General features: G+C 36.7%; 1 protein-coding gene across 8 annotated transcripts in view; it reads left to right on the top strand.

Annotated features, from left to right (window-relative positions):
* Window positions 1–20,753, top strand: part of LOC149026549 (chitin elicitor-binding protein-like) — a 38,770-nt gene that overhangs the window by 12,932 nt on the left and 5,085 nt on the right. For 4 of the 8 annotated variants that reach the window (XM_089154073.1, XM_089154089.1, XM_089154066.1 and 1 more), the window contains one exon: window positions 21–15,972. The gene's annotated coding sequence lies outside the window, so the exon portion shown is untranslated. The remainder of the gene's footprint in view (window positions 1–20; window positions 15,973–20,753) is intronic. The other 4 variants (XM_089154082.1, XM_089154084.1, XM_089154068.1 and 1 more) reach the window with 4 other exon arrangements.

Raw genomic sequence — 20,753 nt, 5'->3', positions numbered from 1 at the left:
TTCCTATGTTCCATTTCTAGTCAAGCACAACATATGGTAGAAGAGAAACAAAGGGATTGAAGGTGCTCAAAGGGATTTACCTTCTCCGTAATGCGTTGCATACTCTGGGCTTTGTAGACTATGAGGTTAGGTTATCATTATTTGATGGTTGAGCGAGTCAGATTCATTTGATATTTGGAATGATCTGTTCATTAGATATTTTACTGTCTGCATTTCTGCTAATATAAACTTCAGAAGTTGTAATACAAGGTACAATGCTAAGGTATGCAAGTATGTCTAACTGTATAAAGGATTGCTTTCATGAGGGGTTGGTCTTTTAGCTAAGTTGTGTGACCTACTCCATTAAAATTAAGTCATTACAAATGAAACTGACCCATTGAACAAGTGACGAAATTTTTTTAACCAGTGCACAAGTAATGTCCTTTTGGTTGGCTAGCATTTGTGCAACGATTAAGTTGCGGTATTGTGATCATCAAGTTGGGGGTGTGAAACGTGGAAACAACCTCCATGAAGTAGGTGTGTAGCTACGTAGACATGTGCTGCGGTTGATGGGAGGACTTGTTCATTTGATGATACCGTATCAATCGCTCGGAACATGTGAGGGTATTGAATATTTCTTAAGGGGACGAATGAAGAAATCCAGAATCAAAGGATCTCTGAAAACATTACTTTCAAGAACCTTACTAATATTCAAGATGTGGAACTGTTCTTTTTGTATATGCTGAAGATGATGATGTGGGTATGTCCTTTCCTTTGACTAGGAATTCTTTTTTTTCTGGAATGAATGGACCAGGAATTCTTAGTAGGCTTTCATGAGCCACTTTTAATTATAGGTACACATAGCTTGGAAATTCTTGTAGATGGTAGGGTTTAAAATTTTAAAAAATTCCTGTATTATAAGTGAATGGATACCATTAATTTGTTGTCATTTTGTAAAACCATTTAAGATTCTGATTCATGAAATTTGTGTTCACCATTACGCTGCATTTTCCAGCATGTTCATGAAGGCTCACTGAGAGAGTTTTGAAGTTTGTCTGATGATGATAAATTCTAAGAAACTGATATCATGGAAGCACAAGACAAGTTGTGGTTAATCCATGCAAAATTAGAAGTACTAGAAAGAAAGATGGCTCAGGTGATAAGTTATGCATACCTACATAGGTGCTTTATCTTTATTTCTTTCTCCACTCAAGTTCCTATCTGTCTTTTTCTAGTGAAGCACAAAAAATTTTAGACAAGAAACCGAGGACAATTGATGTTGCTCTATGGGTTCTAACTTCTACCCCTTGTCTAGACTGCTTGCATAATCTGGCCTTTTCCTGCCTTTGAAGTTATGTTATCTGGATCATTTGATAGTTTGTTAAGTTGGTTCATTTCAAATTTAAAATAATTTGTTACTTTGATCTCCTGAGGTGTCCTAATTTCTATTATTGTTAACTTCATAATTTGTAGATGTAAACTAGGGTTTTGCAAGCAAGTCTAACTGTACAATGGATGGTATACAATTGTGCTTGATGTTGTAAAGTTATGTTGCCTATTCCATCAAAACTAATAGGTCAATATGGGTGAAACTCACCCACTAAACAAGTGTGGAAAATCTTTTTACTAAATACACGTAAAATGTCGGCTTAGCTTGGTGCAACAGTTAAGTTGTGCTATTGCAATCATTTGTTTGTTGGGTTGAAACATGGATACTAATTTGTAGTCTCCTTTTAATGTGAGAGTGGAGTAGGGCTTTGGTTTGCAGCAGGAAGTTAAAAATTGGCTTACTTTTTGAACTTGAGTCTGATGTGGTAGCTGGTTTTCACAGACTTAAGAAAAGCTAGGTGATATACGTGAGGTCAAAAATGCAGTTCAATCAACTTTTAGTCTGGTTGCAAGATGACCTGTTTCTAAAGAAGTTTATTGATCAGATTGGTGGAGTAGATGAGGACTCCAGTTTTCTTTCAGATGCAAATTTCTATGTAGAGCTGTTTTAGTCCTCTGGATGTGGCAATGGAATTGATGTTTAAGAAAGTTTAGCAATTTCATTCATTAAATTTGAAGTAAATCTAATTAGTTGAGCAAAAATAGGTTATGAAGAAATTCATACCTTACTAGTTTTAGGTGATTCTATGGGATTACAGGCTGATTAGTTGTTGCATTGGGTTGTAATTGCAACTGTACTTGGCCAAACTGTACTTAATTTATTTGGTCGGCTGTGTGAATCTGCCCCACTGTCCTAATAGCACCTCTTTTAGTTCTCACTGCTTCATCCCAATTTTTGGTCTTTTGGTTGTCCTATTATATTCTTATCTCCTTTCATGATAAAAATTTTCTTGGGTTACTGGTCTTTGCCATACATATACTTGTCTTTGGTTTACATAAATCTTTGTAGTTTACCTTCTTGCTTTTCATTTCTTTATTTCTTTGTCTTTACCATAATTCAAATCTTTACTTTGGCATCTGGCTTGTGTCTTGTTCTCCTATATAACATTCTATAAAATTTGCTTTTCTTATATCTGTCTTATAGTATTTTGTGAACGCTGGAACTTGGAACATACGGGTATCACTTAAGAAATCATTGCCATATTTCCCTTCCCTAATTTGACAGTTTTTTCACAGTATGTTTGAAGGTTGTTGTTATCAAATTTAGCTACCAGGCATTGTTATGTAATTATATTACTTGCTGACACAGAAAATACCTATCAAGAGCAGTCAGAGATCCAAATTGTACAGGTTTGGACTCATCAGTTCTTTATTCTATTCCTTACATGCTCTGGAGCTACATATCCCCTTGTATGTAAGATGTACCCATCCCTAATAGGCTAATCCTGTTTTATGGTCCCTTGAAGAAAATGTCATTCCCTATTGAGGCCATATTATTCAAGGTAGTATGTATGTGAATGTTACAGGAACCACTGCTTGATTTTAGTGGTAAAAGAGATTATCTTTAGTATATATCCTTCTGTTTTATGCGTATTATCATGTGTACAAACTTCATATTATGTTTTCTATGCAGGAAAAGTTACACTCTTTTAATTAACACATGGAAGAGATATGATCTTCTAAAACAGTCTATTTCCCACTATGCATTATGCGCAGGGCTTGAATCAATACATATTGTATGGAGTGAACCTGATCCTCCCTCAGATTCTCTTCGTGAGTTTTTGGGGCATACTATCAAGTCAAACTCAAGGGATGGAAAAGACATTGAACTGAGGTTTGACATAAACAAGGAGGACAGTCTAAATAATCGATTCAAGGAAATTACGGATTTGAAGACAGATGCCATCTTTTCAATTGATGACGATGTTATATTTCCCTGCACTTCAGTAGAGCTTGCTTCCAGTGTATGGCAGAGTGCTCCTGATACCAGGGTGGGATTTGTACCTCGTAGTCACTGGGTGAATAAATTGGTATGCTTTTCCTAAATGTTTCTTCTTTAATTTTTTCCTTTTATCAGCATGTAATTTGTGTACCTTTGTTTTCCTTTATTGGATAAACTTGATTTCTTTGGCTTTTCTTAAATCTGAACTTCTACATTAAAATGTTGTTTGTGATGCTATTATTGGTTCATGGATAAGATGTTTGTGATGCTATTATTGGTTCATGGATAAGATATAACTGAAAAGTTTCTGGTTTTTAATAATATAGAGCGTCTTGGTGCGTGAGGCTTCCGCTACTGCAGGGTCTGGGTGGCAAGTGCATGCAGCTTTACCCGGGGCTGTTTGCAAGTCTTGAACAATGGTGCAATCTAACCATTGCACCAAGGCTCACCTACTGAGAACTCTTACCAATATGTACAAGTGATTTGAGTACCTTAACTTGTATGAGGAGAGACGCATCTAGGGTCATGGGTGATTGACATATTCCCTTAAAGCTCAAAAGAACATCATTTAGGATCATAATATGACTACCTAACATGTATGGTGCAAAGTGTTGGGCTGTTAAGAAGCATCATATAGATAAACTTAGTGTAGCAAAAATGAAGATGCTAAGATGGATGATTGGCAAAACTAGAAGGATACAATAAGGAATAATGATACTGGAGTTGGTTTGGGAGTAGCTCTGGTAAATGATAAGCTACATTAAAGTCAATTAGGGTGGTACCACTACGTTCAAAGGAGGCCTTTAAATGCCCTTGAACGGAGAAGTAATTTAGTCCGGATCGAAGGATCTAGAAGAGTTTGGGGCAAACCTAAGATAACCTTAGGAGATTTGGTGAGAAAGGGTATGCATGGTTTAGACTTTATATCTAGTATGGCCTCAAATAGAGCTGATTGGAAGGCAAGGATCCATGGCCCAGTTAGTTGGGGTAAGGCTTATTGTTATTGTTGTATTAAGTGATATCAGAGTAAAGCAACTTTTGTTTACTATTTGCTATTAATTTTAATATTATGGGTTTGGCATCCGTTATCTCAAATACTTTCTTTCTTAATTATCTATCTTTTGGACATTAAGATTTGAGGGTACCTTGTGAGTTACCAGGTGGATAACTCTTGGAAAGTGATGGGTGCGGAGTTTGTCACCAAAACTAGAGAACTCGAGCAGTATTCCATATCCAAATGTATTATCAGCAGGAGAGTTATTTCTGATGGGATTTTCCTTATTAATGGCTGGTAGCCTGGTATTGGGCATTAATTGTACAATTAGAACAGGAGAAGTGGGTCATAATCCTATGGGTTGTGTAAGTGTATTATTTTGATTTGGAGTTAATAGGTTTTTCAAGTTTGATTCTCTTGTTGGTGTTGGATCTACTAGTGATATTCACACTTATCTTTTTGGTACTAGAGAGCATGCACACGTGATTATTTTGATTCTAGATATGTTTATTCTACTTAGGAGTGATGAAACTTTAAGTTCACTTATCGCCTACATCATGACAAAAATTATATAATATGTGGTCAAAATACTATAGTTTGCCACAACCTATCAATGTAAAGGAATTAAGGAGATTTGTGGTGGTATAACTTTCTCAATGTGATGTGGCTATAATGACCCTCGATCAGATGACGTGATGGCAGATGGATTGGAAAGCCAGAAACAAGTTGGGATTTTATGCATGAGAAATTTGAAGCTACCTGATGCAAAATGTTATTATTTCGTCTCAAATTTGCACATTACATGAGTATAGGGTGTATCATTCATTTAATCTTTGAAAATCCTGAATTTGTTAGGTCCGGCCTTATTGTCTCGTATAAGCTAACCTATTAAATATATCATGCCGATAATCAGACCTTTTATGGTGAGAATGCAATAGTTCTGCTCCCACTAGCAGCATAATGGTTTATGTAGATTGTGGATATATACCCATACTTTAATTTAAGGTTCCCAAAAAGTGGATCGATGAGATGAGAAATCTAGCTTATGGCATGTAATTGTTAGAGGAAGACAAGAAAAATAACATTAGATCTCCCTACAATCTATCTATATATGTATGTATGAACATATTATTTGTATAGTTTGTATATACACTTGTGGAAATTCTTACGGAAGAAATGGTTGTTTGTATTTCCTAGATGTTATTTTTGTTAGCTTATTGAACGAACATTGACATAACAATGAGGCTTTCAGACTTGTCATGGCAGCTAGGTAGCATGTGTACGACTATTATGATTTTATACATGTTTATTCTATTTAGGAGTGGCGTTGTTCATAACTTTTAGCTCACTTATCGCCTAGATCATGTTAGAAATTATATAATATGCGGTTAGAATGCGACAATTAGATGCAACCTAGCAATGTAAAGGATGATTTAAGGAGATTTTTGGTGGTATATCTTTCTCAATGTGATATGTTGATAATGACCCTCTATTGGATGACATGATGGCAGATGGAGTGGAAAGTCGAAAAAAAGCTGGAATTTTGCGCATGAGAAAAAATAAGCTACTTAATGCAACATGTCATTAATCTTTGCAGAAGGACACCTTACATGAGCATAGGGTATACCACTCATTGAATCTCTGTAAATCCCAAATTTCTTTAGGTCCGACTTAATTGTCTCGTATAAACTAGCCTATTAAATGTATCGTGTTTATGACCAGACATTTTATGGCACAGATGCAATAGTTCTGCTCCAACTAGCAACATAATGGTTTATGTAGATTTTTGGAGGTATACTTGTACCTTAATGTAAGAAGGCCCATAAATTGGTTGGATGAGATGAGATATCTAGTTGGATTCTAGATATGTTTATTCTACTTAGGGGTGGTGATGTTCATAACTTTAAGCTCACTTATCGCTTACATCGTGACAAAAATTATATAATAAGTGGTCAAAATACTACAGTTTGCCACAACCTATCAATGTTAAGGACCTAAGGAGATTTGTGGTTGTATACCTTTTTCAATGTGATGTGCCGATAATGACCCTCGATCAGATGACGTGATGGCAGATGGAATGAAATGAAAAGCTAGAAAAAAGCTGGGATTTTATGCATGTGAAACGATAAGCTAGCTGATGCAACATGTCATCATTTTGTCTCAAATTGGCACCTTACATGAGTATAAGGTATATCATTTCATTTAATCTCTGGAAATCTCGAATTTGTTAGATCTGATCTTATTGTGTCCTATAAGCTAACCTATTAAATATATCATGCCGATAATCAGACCTTTTATGGTGAGAATGCAATACTTCTGCTCCCACTAGCAGCATAATGGTTTATGTAGATTGTGGAGGTATACCCATACGTTAATTGAAGGTTCCCTAAAAGTGGATCGACGAGATGAGATATCTAGCTTATGGCGTGTGATATCATAAAGATAGGTTGGGTTTTGGGCCTATGGTAAAGTAAGCCACTTAACGTAGCATGTCATTAGCCTTTCAGAGAATGACACCTTGCATTCGTAAATGGTTTACTACGCACTCTATCTCTAAAAAATCCAGCGTTATGTGTTAAGGTTGAATGGAAGAATGAAACCAATAATTGTTAGAGGAAGACAAGTAAAATAACATTTGATCTCCCTACAATCTTTGTATGTATGTATGAACATATTATTTTTATAGTTTGCATATACACTTGTGGAAATTCTTAAGGAAAAATGGTTGTTCGTATTTCCTGGATGTTTTTTGTTAGCTTATTGAAAGAATACTGACATAACAAAGAGGCTTTCAAACTTGTGATGGCACCTTGGTAGCATGTGTTCGATTATTGTGATTTTATACATGTTTATTCTATTTAGGTGTGGCGTTGTTCATAACTTTTAGCTCACTTATCCCCTAGATCATGTTAGAAATTTTATAATATGTGGTTAGAGGACGACAGTTAGATGCAACCTAGCAATGTAAAGGATGATTTAAGGAGATTTTTGGTGGTATACCTTTCTCAATGTGATATGCCGATAATGACCCTCAATTGGATGACATGATGGCAGATGGAGTGGAAAGTCGAAAAATAGTTGGAATTTTGTGCATAAGAAAAAATAAGCTACTTAATGCAACATGTCATTAATCTTTGCAGAAGGACACCTTACATGAGTATAGAGTATACCACTCATTAAATCTCTGTAAATCCCAAATTTTTTTAGGTCTGACTTAATCGTTTCGTATAAACTAACCTATTAAATGTATCGTTTTATGACCATAGCTTTTATGGCAAGGATGCAATATTTCTGCTCCAACTAGCAACATAATGGTTTACGTAGATTTTTGGAGGTATACCTGTACCTTAATGTAAGAAGGCCCATAAAGTGGCTGGAGATATCTAGTTGGATTCTATATATATTTATTCTAGTTGGGGGTGGTGATGTTCATAACTTTAAGCTCACTTATTGCTTACATCGTGACAAAAATTATATAATAAGTGGTCAAAATACTACAGTTTGCCACAACCTATCAATGTAAAGGACCTAAGGAGATTTGTGGCTGTATACCTTTTTCAATGTGATGTGCCGATAATGACCCTCGATCAGATGACGTGATGGCAGATGGAATGAAATGAAAAGCTAGAAAAAAGCTGGGATTTTATGCATGTGAAACGATAAGCTAGCTGATGCAACGTGTCATCATTTTTTCTCAAATTGGCACCTTACATGAATATAAGGTATATCATTTCATTTAATCTCTGGAAATCTCGAATTTGTTAGGTCTGATCTTATTGTCTCCTATAAGCTAACCTATTAAATATATCATGCCGATAATCAGACCTTTTATGGTGAGAATGCAATTGTTCTGCTCCCACTAGCAGCATAATGGTTTATGTTGATTGTGGAGGTATACCCATATGTTAATTGAAGGTTCCCAAAAAGTGGATCGATGAGATGACATATCTAGCTTATGTCGTGTCATATCATAAAGATAGGGTGGGTTTCGGGCCTATAGTAAAGTAAGCCACTTACCATAGTATGTTTTCAGCCTTTCAGAGAATGACAGCTTGCATTAAAAAATGGTTTGCCACTCACTCTATCTCTAAAAAATTCAGCTCTATGTGTGAAGGCTGAATGGAAGACTGAAACCATTAATTGTTAAGGGAAGATAAGAAAAATAACATTAGATCTCCTTACAATGTATGTATGTATGTATGAACATATTATTTGTATAGTTTGTATATACACTTGTGGAAATTCTTATGGAAGAAATGGTTGTTTGTATTTTCTGGATGTTATTTTTATTTGCTTATTGAACGAACACTGACATAACAAAGAGGCTTTCAGATTTGTGATGGCAGCTAGGTAGCATGTGTACGACTATTGTGATTTTATACATGATTATTCTATTTAGGAGTGGCATTGTTCATAACTTTTAGCTCACTTATCGCTTAGATTATGTTAGAAATTTTATAATATATGGTTAGAATACGACAATTAGATGCAACCTAGCAATGTAAAACATGATTTAAGGAGATTTTTGGTGGTATATCTTTCTCAATGTGATATGTCGATAATGACCCTCGATTGGATTACATGATGACAGATGTAGTGTAAAGTCGAAAAAAAGCTGGAATTTTTCGCATAAGAAAAAATAAGCTGCTTAATGCAACATGTCATTAATCTTTGCGAAAGGACTCCTTACATGAGTATAGGGTATACTACTACTCATTGAATCTCTGTAAATCCAATTTTTAGGTCCGACTTAATTGTCTTGTATAAAATAACCTATTAAATGTATCGTGTTTATGACTAGACCTTTTTTGGCAAGTATGCAATAGTACTGTTGCAACTAACAACATAATGGTTTATGTAGATTTTTGGAGGTATACCTGTACCTTAATGTAAGAAGGCCCATAAAGTGGCTGGAGATATCTAGTTGGATTCTATATATATTTATTCTAGTTGGGGGTGGTGATGTTCATAACTTTAAGCTCACTTATCGCTTACATCGTGACAAAAATTATATCATAAGTGGTCAAAATACTACAGTTTGCCACAACCTATCAATGTAAAGGACCTAAGGAGATTTGTGGCTGTATACCTTTTTCAATGTGATGTGCCGATAATGACCCTCGATCAGATGACGTGATGGCAGATGGAATGAAATGAAAAGCTAGAAAAAAGCTGGGATTTTATGCATGTGAAACGATAAGTTAGCTGATGCAACATGTCATCATTTTTTCTCAAATTGGCACCTTACATGAATATAAGGTATATCATTTCATTTAATCTCTGGAAATCTCGAATTTGTTAGGTCTGATCTTATTGTCTCCTATAAGCTAACCTATTAAATATATCATGCCGATAATCAGACCTTTTATGGTGAGAATGCAATAGTTCTGCTCCCACTAGGAGCATAATGGTTTATGTTGATTGTGGAGGTATACCCATATGTTAATTGAAGGTTCCCAAAAAGTGGATCGATGAGATGACATATCTAGCTTATGTCGTGTCATATCATAAAGATAGGGTGGGTTTTGGGCCTATAGTAAAGTAAGCCACTTACCATAGCATGTCATCAGCCTTTCAGAGAATGACAGCTTGCATTAGTAAATGGTTTGCCACTCACTCTGTCTCTAAAAAATTCAGCTCTATGTGTGAAGGCTGAATGGAAGACTGAAACCATTAATTGTTAAGGGAAGATAAGAAAAATAACATTAGATCTCCTTACAATGTATGTATGTATGTATGTATGTATGAACATATTATTTGTATAGTTTGTATATACACTTGTGGAAATTCTTATGGAAGAAATGGTTGTTTGTATTTTCTGGATGTTATTTTTATTTGCTTATTGAACGAACACTGACATAACAAAGAGGCTTTCAGACTTGTGATTGCAGCTAGGTAGCATGTGTACAACTATTGTGATTTTATACATGATTATTCTATTTAGGAGTGGCGTTGTTCATAACTTTTAGCTCACTTATCGCTTAGATTATGTTAGAAATTTTATAATATATGGTTAGAATACGACAGTTAAATGCAACCTAGCAATGTAAAACATGATTTAAGGAGATTTTTGGTGGTATATCTTTCTCAATGTGATATGTCGATAATGACCCTCGATTGGATTACATGATGACAGATGTAGTGTAAAGTCGAAAAAAAGCTGGAATTTTTCGCATAAGAAAAAATAAGCTGCTTAATGCAACATGTCATTAATCTTTGCGAAAGGACTCCTTACATGAGTATAGGGTATACTACCACTCATTGAATCTCTGTAAATCCCAAATTTTTTTAGGTCCGACTTAATTGTCTTGTATAAAATAACCTATTAAATGTATCGTGTTTATGACTAGACCTTTTTTGGCAAGGATGCAATAGTTTTGTTGCAACTAACAACATAATGGTTTATGTAGATTTTTGGAGGTATACCTGTACCTTAATGTAAGAAGGTCGATAAAGTGGCTGGATGAGATGTGATATCCAGTTGGATTGTAGATATGTTTATTCTACTTAGGGGTGGTGATGTTCATAACTTTAAGCTCACTTATCGCTTACATCGTGACAAAAATTATATAATAAGTGGTCAAAATACTACAGTTTGCCACAACCTATCAATGTAAAGGACCTAAGGAGATTTGTGGCTGTATACCTTTCTCAATGTGATGTGCCGATAATGACCCTCGATCAGATGACGTGATGACAGATGGAATGAAATGAAAAGCTAGAAAAAAGCTGGGATTTTATGCATGAGAAACGATAAGCTAGCTGGTGCAAAATGTCATCATTTTTTCTCAAATTGGCACCTTACATGAGTATAAGGTATATCATTTCATTTAATCTCTGAAAATCCCGAATTTGTTAGGTCCGACCTTATTGTCTCGTATAAGCTAACCTATTAAATATATCATGCCGATAATCAGACCTTTTATGGTGAGAATGCAATAGTTCTGCTCCCATTAGCAGCATAATGGTTTATGTAGATTGTGGAGGTATACCCATATGTTAATTTAAGGTTCCCAAAAAGTGGCTTGATGAGATGAGATATGTAGCTTATGGCGTGTGATATAATAAAGATAAGTTGGGTTTTGGGCCTATGGTAAAGTAAGCCACTTAACGTAGCATGTCATTAGCCTTTCAGAGAATGACACCTTGCATTAGTAAATGGTTTACTACTCACTCTATCTCTAAAAAATCCAGCTTTATGTGTTAAGGCTGAATGGAAGACTGAAACCAATAATTGTTAGGGAAAGACAAGAAAAATTACATTAGATCTCCCTACAATCTATGTATGTATGTATGAACATATTATTTGTATAGTTTGTATATACACGTGGAAATTCTTATGGAAGAAATGGTTGTTTGTATTTCCTGGATGTTATTTTTTTAGCTTATTGAACGAGCACTGACATAACAAAGAGGCTTTCTGACTTGCGATGGCAGCTAGGTAGCATGCGTTCGACTATTGTGATTTTATACATTTTTATTCTATTTTGGGGTGGCGTTGTTCATAACTTTTAGCTCACTTATCGCCTAGATCATGTTAGAAATTTTATAATATATGGTTAGAGTACGACAGTTAGATGCAACCTGGCAATAGTTCTGCTCCCATTAGCAGCATAATGGTTTATGTATCGTGTTTATTCCCAAATTTTTGAGGTCCGACCTAATTGTCTCGTTTAGACTAACCTATTAAATGTATCGTGTTTATGACCAGACCTTTTTTGGCAAGGATGCAATAGTTCTGCTCCAACTATCAACATAATGGTTTATGTAGTTTTTAGAGGTATACCTATACCTTAATGTAAGAAGCCCATAAAGTTGCTCAATAAGATGAGATATCTAGCCGGGGGTGTGTGATTTCGCAAAGGTCAAATTTCCTACTTATGATAAAGTAAGCCACTTAAATGGAGCATGTCATCAACCCCTTAGAGAATCAGAACTTGCTTAAGTATATGATTTACCACTCACTTTATCTTTGTTAAACCAACTTGTCCACCTTTTTATGTGTTGAATCATGGTGATTCGAATCATCTAAAGACGAACAACAATGGCCCTAGATGCTTTCATAAGGTTGGATTGAAGAATGAAATCAGTTTTGTCAGAGGAAATGAGATGAAAGAAAAATCATAAGATCACCGTTCAGATTTTGTAGGTATATGTGGGAACATTTATTCGTATAATGCGCGTATATACTTGTGAAAATTCTTTTGGCAGAAATAGTTTATATTTTTTCGAAATTTTATCTTGGCTTTTGGGTATAACAATTATTTATTATAGACTTCCAAACAAAATATGGCAACTAGAGAGTATGTAGTTGTGACTTTTGTGATCCTAGTTATGTTTGTTTTACTTAGGAATGGCGTTGTTTATACCTTTAGGTTTTCACTTATTGCTTATATCATATAAAAAATATATAATATGTCGTTAGAATACTGTAGTTCGCCGCAACCTAGAAATGTAAGGGATTTGAGGAGCTGTGTGGTGGTATACTTTTCCTAACTTGATGTGTCGATGATCTCCCTTGATTAGATGATATGATGGCAGATGGAGTGAAAAGTCGGAAAAAAGCTGGGATTTTGCGCTTGAGAAAAAAATAAGCTACCTGATGCAACATGTCATTAATCCATTGTAGAATTCCACGTTACGTGTGTATAGGGCATACCACTCATTGAATCTCTGAAAATCCTAAGTTTGTTAGGTCCGACCTTATTATCTCATATAAAATAACCTATTAGATGTATCAAGTCGATAATCAAAACTTTTATGGCGAGAATGCAATAGTTATGTTCATTCTAGAAGCGTAATGGTTTATGGAGATTTGTGGAGTTACACATTAAACCTTAATGTGAGGCACACATAAAGCGGTTCGATGAGATTAGATATCTAGCTTATGGTGTGTGATTTCTTCATGATAGGTCAGGTTTCCTACCTATGGTAAAGTAAGCCACTTAATGTAGCATGTCATCAGCCTCTGAATGGTACCTTGCATTAGAATAGGATTACCACTCAATATATATCTGAAAATTCCAACTTGGCCATCTTTGTTAGTTGTCTCAAGGTGATTCGAATCACGTAATGTTGAATTGCAACAGACTTAGATGCTTTTATAAGGCTGAATGGGAATGGACATTGGACTACTCTACAAGTTTTGTGGGTATGTATGTATGAATGTATATATATTTTCATTGTCCGCATTTGTAATTTTGAAAACTTTTTGGGTAGTTTTAGTTTTTGTATTTCTTGGAAATATGTTTTAATGAAATCTATTTTTTGTATCATGGATAAAATTACTTATCAAATAGGCTTCCAGACTCGTAATGGCAACTGGGTAACTGTTACCTACAGCTAATGTGATTATGATTTTGTTTGTTTAGTTTATTAGTGCCCTTGGTTATTCCTTTAAGCTCACTTATCGCATGCTTCATGTCAGAAATTAGACCATATGTGGTTAGAATACGACAGTTTGCCACAACCTAGCAATGAAAGGATTCAATGAGATCTCTGTTGGAAACCTTTCCTAAATGTAGTGTGCCAATAAAGTCCCTCAATTAGAGTACATGAATGCCAACTGGAGTGTAAAGTAGGGAAAAAGTTGGGATTTTGCGCCTGTTATAAATATAAGCTACTTGATGCAACATGTCATCAGCGATGTTAGAGAATGACACCTTAGATGAGTAAGGGTCTCGTCTTTTTCTCCCTTATAAGCTAGCTTATTAATGTATCATCCCAATGAGCAAACCATTTATGGCGATAATACTGTAGTTTTGCTTCAACTGGCAGTGTAATGGTTTATGGAGATTTTTTGGGGTACCTTTCCTTGATGTAAGGTACCTATAAACCTGGCTGATAAGATTATATATCTAGGTGATGGTGTGTGATGTCATAAAGAGAGGTTGGGTTTCGCCTCTATGGAAAAGTAAGCCACATATTGTAGCATGTTATCTGCCTTAGGGAATGGCACCTTGCTTTAGTATAGGGTTTACCACTGACTCTTATGTCTAAAAAAAATCCAATTTGGTCGCCTTTGTGTTGATTCAAGGTGATTAGAATCACATAACGATGAACAACAATGAACCTAGATGCTTGTGAAAACTCAAAATGCTAGAAACAATTGTTTGTATTTCTTGGAAATATTTTTGTTGGCTCATTGATAGAACAATTACATATCAAAGGGGCTTCCAGACCTGTGATGGCAACTCGATAGCATATACACATTTCAGCTGTGATTCTAGGTATGTTTGTGCTATTTAGGAGTGGTGTTGTTCATATCTTTAAGTTCACTTATTGCATACGTCATGTAAAAAATTATATAATATGTGGTCAGAATATGGCAGTTTGCCCCAAGAAAAGTAAAGGATATAAGTAGATATGTGGTGGTATGCTTCTCTCAATGTGATGTGCCGATAATGTCCCTCGATTAGATGACATGACAGTAGATGGATTGGAAAGTGAGGAAAAAAGCTAGGATTTTGCGTCAGAGAAAAAATAAGCTACTTGATGCAACATTTCATTAATCCATTGCAGAATGTCACCTTACATGAGTACAGAGAATACCATTCATTGAATGTTGATGCTTTTATAAGGCTGAACGGAAGAATGAATTCAGAAATTGTTAGAGGAAGACAAGATAAAAAATAACATTAGATCTCCCTACAACCTATGCATGTTTGTATGCACATATTTATTCATATAGCTCACACATACACTTATTAAAATTCTTATGGAAGAAATGGTTGTTAGTATTTCCTAGAATTTTTTTTGGCTCATTGAAGTAACAATGACATACCAAAGAGGCTTCGAGACTCGTCATGGCTACTAGGTAGCATGTACACACAACTATTGTGATTCTACATATGTTTATTCTATTTAGGAGTGGCATTGTTCGTAACTTTAAGCTCACTTATTGCCTAGATCATGTTGGAAATTATTTAATATGTGGTTGGTATACGGCAGTAAGCCGCAACTGTGCAATGTAAAGGATTTGAGGAGATTTGTGATGGTATGCCTTTCTCAACGTGATTTACTGATAATGGGTGATACGGCAATTTTCTTGTACCTTATCTGAAACTTCAAGTTTGGATGAGAGCAGGCAGGATCAAGGAGTGCTAGTGGGTGGAGATCATTTGAGAAGCTTACAGTATGCAACGAATTGCTGGTATTCTGATTGAAAGATGGAAGATGAGTTTTTGACATCGTAGGCTGATCAGATTGAACTTGCAGTCCTTCACTCGAGTATCCCCCCAATGTTCGGTAAGAAATTATCAGGATCACTGCTTTGCTGTGTATTGCAGTTGGAAGAGGGCAAATCTTGTTGCTGGAGATGCTAGATATTCTTTACTGGGGCAAGTCTTGTTGCTGAAGATGCTAGATATTATTTACTGTTAACATGGCTGGAAGCTCTATAAGACTTCAGATGGATGGGGAGAGCTTGTAAATCATTTATAAGGAATTGGTGGAGGACTGATCAAGTTGATTTTTACATTGCCACTACCACAGCAACAGGTTTTACTATTGAATTGGTCTGATCGATAGTTTGATCAATTCTTGAACAAAGGAGATGATTGTCCCATTCCAGAGAGCTTTTGAAGTATGGTAAAAAGAGCTTTCGTCAGGTAATATGCAACTGTTCACTCACGTTTCCAGGCTGTTGTCTGTGATGACCTATCTAAAGGTAAGGAATTGCTATTTCAATTCATATTAGGCTTGCTCTAACTAATTGGATAGTTTTTGCCTTCTTTTACTGTATCTTCTTATCCAGTCTTTGCTGCTGTTTATTTGCATTCGTATGCAACATCTTTTTCTTGGTCATTTTACATCGGAACTATGGACCATGTTGGGAGAACCATATAGTTGGAGACTTGAAGTCATCATGGGCAACTGATTTACCCAAAACCTGTGAACGTGAACATTGTCTTTGCTATTGATGGATTGTGAATTGAGCTCATTAACTTGTAAAATCTATCCAAGCCCAATATAAATGGAGTGAGACAGACAGTAATCATTATAATTTTCTAGGTATCTACTTTTTATAGAAGATAATCATTATTTTTATTTATCTAAAATTATTACTGACAGAAAATGTTGTATGTGCTTGTAAAATATGGTTTGCAATATGTTCTGCTGCTCTACCTTGGTTAGGTTTGATTCACTTTCCTAATTCACAGTTTTAGGTCTTTATCCTAAAATCTAGCTTGAAAAAAATTCAGGTAATTTTGAAACGTGCAAAGGTCATACAATGGGCATTGCATATTGATACAAAGGTTTTTCTTTTGCAACAAAAAAAAAAAAAGTACAACGGAATAGTTGCCTACTGATACAGAATAAAGATGTAAAACTCTCCAAAATCTATAATTCTATATCAAGGTCATTCTGCTGCATTATTTCCAATTCTTAAATGATCCCCCGGCCATGAATTCACTGGACTAGATATTTTATTTATTGGTGCCGTGGATGCTAGATTAGTTTTTCTAAAACAGTGTCATCTTCCACTCTGTCCTGTTTTGGAACTGCTTTAGACTCCGTCTTTGTAGTATGAACCATGGTGGGTTTTATTCTCACTAGACTTACTACTACTGCTGAGTTACATTCAATCCATAACTTCTGCACATGCATTTTGTTGGTTCTTTCCATCCCATTAGTGCCTTATACTTTGGTTCAAAGTTTGCTTTGATGCCTAGGAAAATTTGAAAGCATCCCACCACCCGAGTATTTGTATCTCCAAATACACACTAGGTTCTGCTGGTCCTCGGTTCCCAATTGAGCTTCCATCTGTTTGAGCTTGTACCATGTCAGTGAATGGAGGATGAGCTATGGAACGAACTTCATATTGTTTTCGCATGTTGACAAGTCACCAGCACATTTTCTTTCTCATCTTCAGCCTCTTGAGATAATCCTCACCTCGATTCCATTGAGATCCCTTTAGACTTTACAAGGTCATTAATTGGCTGTTGACCCATCAATAATCTCCACCCGAATGAAGATTGTCTTGAATATTTTTCCTCACAGCCTGCCATCCTGATTTCAACGCAAAAATCTCATGGGACCTAACTTACCACTGGCATTGATCTTGAACAGTAGTCTTTGGGGACATATTGGAAAGCAAACAATGGAGGATAGAGATATCTGAACCATCCTTCACCTAATTTTGTTAGGTGTAATGAGGAATTTTACAGTTTACTTTGGTGCATATTTTATACTAAATGTGAGATTGGGGCATGAAATCAATCTCAGAAGATGTAGATAGGAGTTTTGAAGAGCCTTAAGTAGTTGTGGCCCTTGTAGGTGTATCTAGTTCGGTTGAAATTTGTGAAGTTCAAGTTATTGGTGTCTGTTAAAGTAAAAGGATAGTGGTATTTAAAGTTACTATAAATTTGTTTTTGCTGGATTCATTAATGAAATCCAAAATAGCTTTTTAGGCATTTTTTTTTTGGATGAATGAAATAATCTTTAACCAAAGCCCTATAAGGTAAAATAATATACAAGGCGAAAAGGGGGGGGGGTTACTTCCTACTAGATGGCATAAGTTGAGAGCCTAGACCCCAAGAGACAACAATGTTCCTGTTCCTTAGGATACCCAAAACTAGAGGTTGGGGGAGAGAATTGTAATCTATTAGAGACAATGAGGCAAATGGCTAATCACACATGGGATCTAGATTTGGAGGTCCATCTTCTGAGGTTTCGCTCCTGCTATAAGTAAGAGACCACTACACTAGACACCAAATACCGACCAGCTTGTAAATGGAAGAGCCACCGAAATGTTTAGAAAATCGAACCCAAACCCTAGAAAACCTTAAGGGCCAAATGGAGGTGATGGCTTTTGCTCAAATGGGTCGGGAGAAGGGGCTAGAAAAGAAAAGGTGGTCTTTTTCTTCAGGGCCATTCTAACATAAGATGCAATTGGGGTTGACACTGAGCAGACGATTGATAAGGAATGACTGGGTGGAGAGACAATGGTTGAAGGCTCTCAAAGCGGAAATGGCATGTTGCAGTATGGGACCTTAAACCAAACCAAGGGGTGTCAAGCAATAGGGGGAGGGGTGGCGGATGAGGTTCCATGTGGAAGAGGTGGAGAAGAGGCCTATAAGGGAAGGGTAACCAAATGATTATATCAATAGGATCGAGTGAAGAGAAGGGAAATTGGACTAAACCTAAGTGAGACAAGGGAGGGAGTGAGGAGGGGAGCTCAAGAGTGTCGGAAATGAACTTCGAGAGGAGTACAAGTTTAGGGATATACGGGTTGTATAGACTTGATGAAGACCCAAAAGAGAGTAGAGGATACCTAGATGGTTCCAGGTATTGAGAATCACCAACAGTTTTAGTGGAAATAGCTGAGAGAGAAAGGGGTCTAAGTTGGAGGTGTTTTCTCCAAATCTAGGAAGGATTAGAGGGGGGAGAGACAGTCCAAATAGAGTCATTTCTCAACAAGTGGGTGTAGACCAGTTGACCCAAATGGAATCATGTTTGGGACGACGGACGGAAGGCTAACTTATGGTGTGGAGAAACCTTGGGGACTCTCGTCCTTTTCAAAGGAAAGCACTTAAGAGGGATTATTCCTTAGATAGTGTCTGGGTAGGGAGAAGATGCCGAACTAATAAAGGTAGGAGGATTGAAGAACTGAACTAATCAGGGCCATCCTACCAGTGAAGGACAGAAGTCTACCTTTCTTCTTGATTTGGTCAAGCATGGTCAAAACATGATGATTAGTGAGCCCACCTGAAATGAGGGGAAGAGCAATGTAAGAGGGAAGGAAGGTTCACCAAAGGAGAAGCCTGTTAGCTATAGGAGATCAGTTTTGGTGGAGTTGGAGACACCGTTTGGGAAGAGGATGGATTTTGTAGGTTAGCACAGAGATCGGAGGGATTCAACGTGGGTAAGGAAAGAGAAGATAGAGGAAGTGAGTAGTGGGAGGGTTTGTAGGAGATCCTTAGGCTGTCGAAAGAAGCATGGTGGGTGAGGTTGAGAGCCTTACACTTAGGGATGGGGGGAAATTGTGTGCTGATCGGTATTGGTTTAGCTGATGCAGCAGAGGAACTCAAGAGCCATGGAGAAGAGGAAAAGGGAGAGTGGGCACCCTTGGTGTATTCCTACCCAAGAGGGAAAGAAGCCAACAGCGAACCATTGACGATCATAAAGAGGCGGGGGGAAGAGATACAAGCTTCGATCCAGGGAATGAAAGGAGGAGGGAACCTGATAATAGCTAGACATCTAGAATGAAATCCTAACGGGGGTGGCGTCAAAGGCTTTGTGGCGATAAATTTTTTGAGGAGAGCTGCTGGAGAGTGGGAGAAGTGGTTAAAGCCTTGCATGATATCAGGATAAAGGAGAATGTTGCCACCAATACTTCTACCTATGACAAAGGTACAATGGTTCTTCTTGACAAGGGAGGGGATGACGATCCGGATGTTGTTGGCTAGCACTTTATCAATGAGCTTATAGAGGAGGTTGCAAAGGGAGAAGGGCCTAAAGTCGGAAAGAGAGGCGGCTGTTGGCTTTTGGAATGAGGCAAAAGGAAGGTTTCATTAATAGAAGAAAGCTAGGAGGGATTGCGAAGAAGCTACAGACTGCCTTAATGAGCACTTCTTCTAGGAAGCTCCACAAAGCTTTGAAGAAAGCCCATACAGAAGCCGCTTGGGCCGGGGGCATGATTAGGCTTATGGGAATTAATGACAGCAAGAATTTCTGTATTAGAGGGAGTCAAGGGGAGAGTCAGGGATGAAATTATTAATTAGATTAGGGGGAGGCAGAGGCAGCGGGTGGGGGGAGGACGCAGAAGTTGGAGATCATCTCTGCTTAATGCCATCAACATCCTGAAATCCAAACACAATTGGCAAAGATGTGGGAGGGGATCTAGTTGAAGTTGTGGAGAGTAATAGTTGTTGAAGTCCCTAGGCATCTTTCTAGATGTGCAGACCAATTTTAGCCCAAAAAATTGTGAGAAAAAAGGGGCTGGAAATGGAAGGACTAGAGAAGGAAGGCGAAAAGAAAAGGAGAAGGGGTAATTTCCCTCAAATGTCGCCCTTTCCTAGCAATTGCTCTTGCCTATCAATCGCTAAACTTGGGGCTGTGACAACTGCAGTTTTCTTTTTGGAGGTAAATTGCAGCTGAGATACCCAACATTTAAGAAAACTACGTATGGCACACCTCTTGTTTTAACTATTATGTTTTTGGGTCTTCCAGAAGGATGACAGTAGTCAGTCTGAACCGGTTTTAATCATGTGGTTTAAACATACAACAATATGAGCTGAATAAAATACTCAAAAGTCTGCCTGGTATTCATATTTATATGTTGTACGGTACTGGTATTTTTTTTAATTTTAAAACTTCTAGAATATTGATCCTTGTAGATCATTGTTGTGATGGTAAATAGTAATTGGGAAGTTGTTGTAAGACTTGAAAGCTCAATGTTTTGATGTTCATTAGCACATCTCTCAAATCTTTTGATGGAACATTGAA

Source organism: Hakea prostrata, chromosome 1, assembly GCF_041222555.1.
Source record: "Hakea prostrata isolate BN-2017 chromosome 1, UWA_Hpros_2, whole genome shotgun sequence".
Classification (NCBI taxonomy): Eukaryota; Viridiplantae; Streptophyta; class Magnoliopsida; order Proteales; family Proteaceae; genus Hakea; species Hakea prostrata.
Note: the sequence above shows the minus strand (reverse complement) of the source record. Positions and strands in the feature narration are given on the sequence as shown.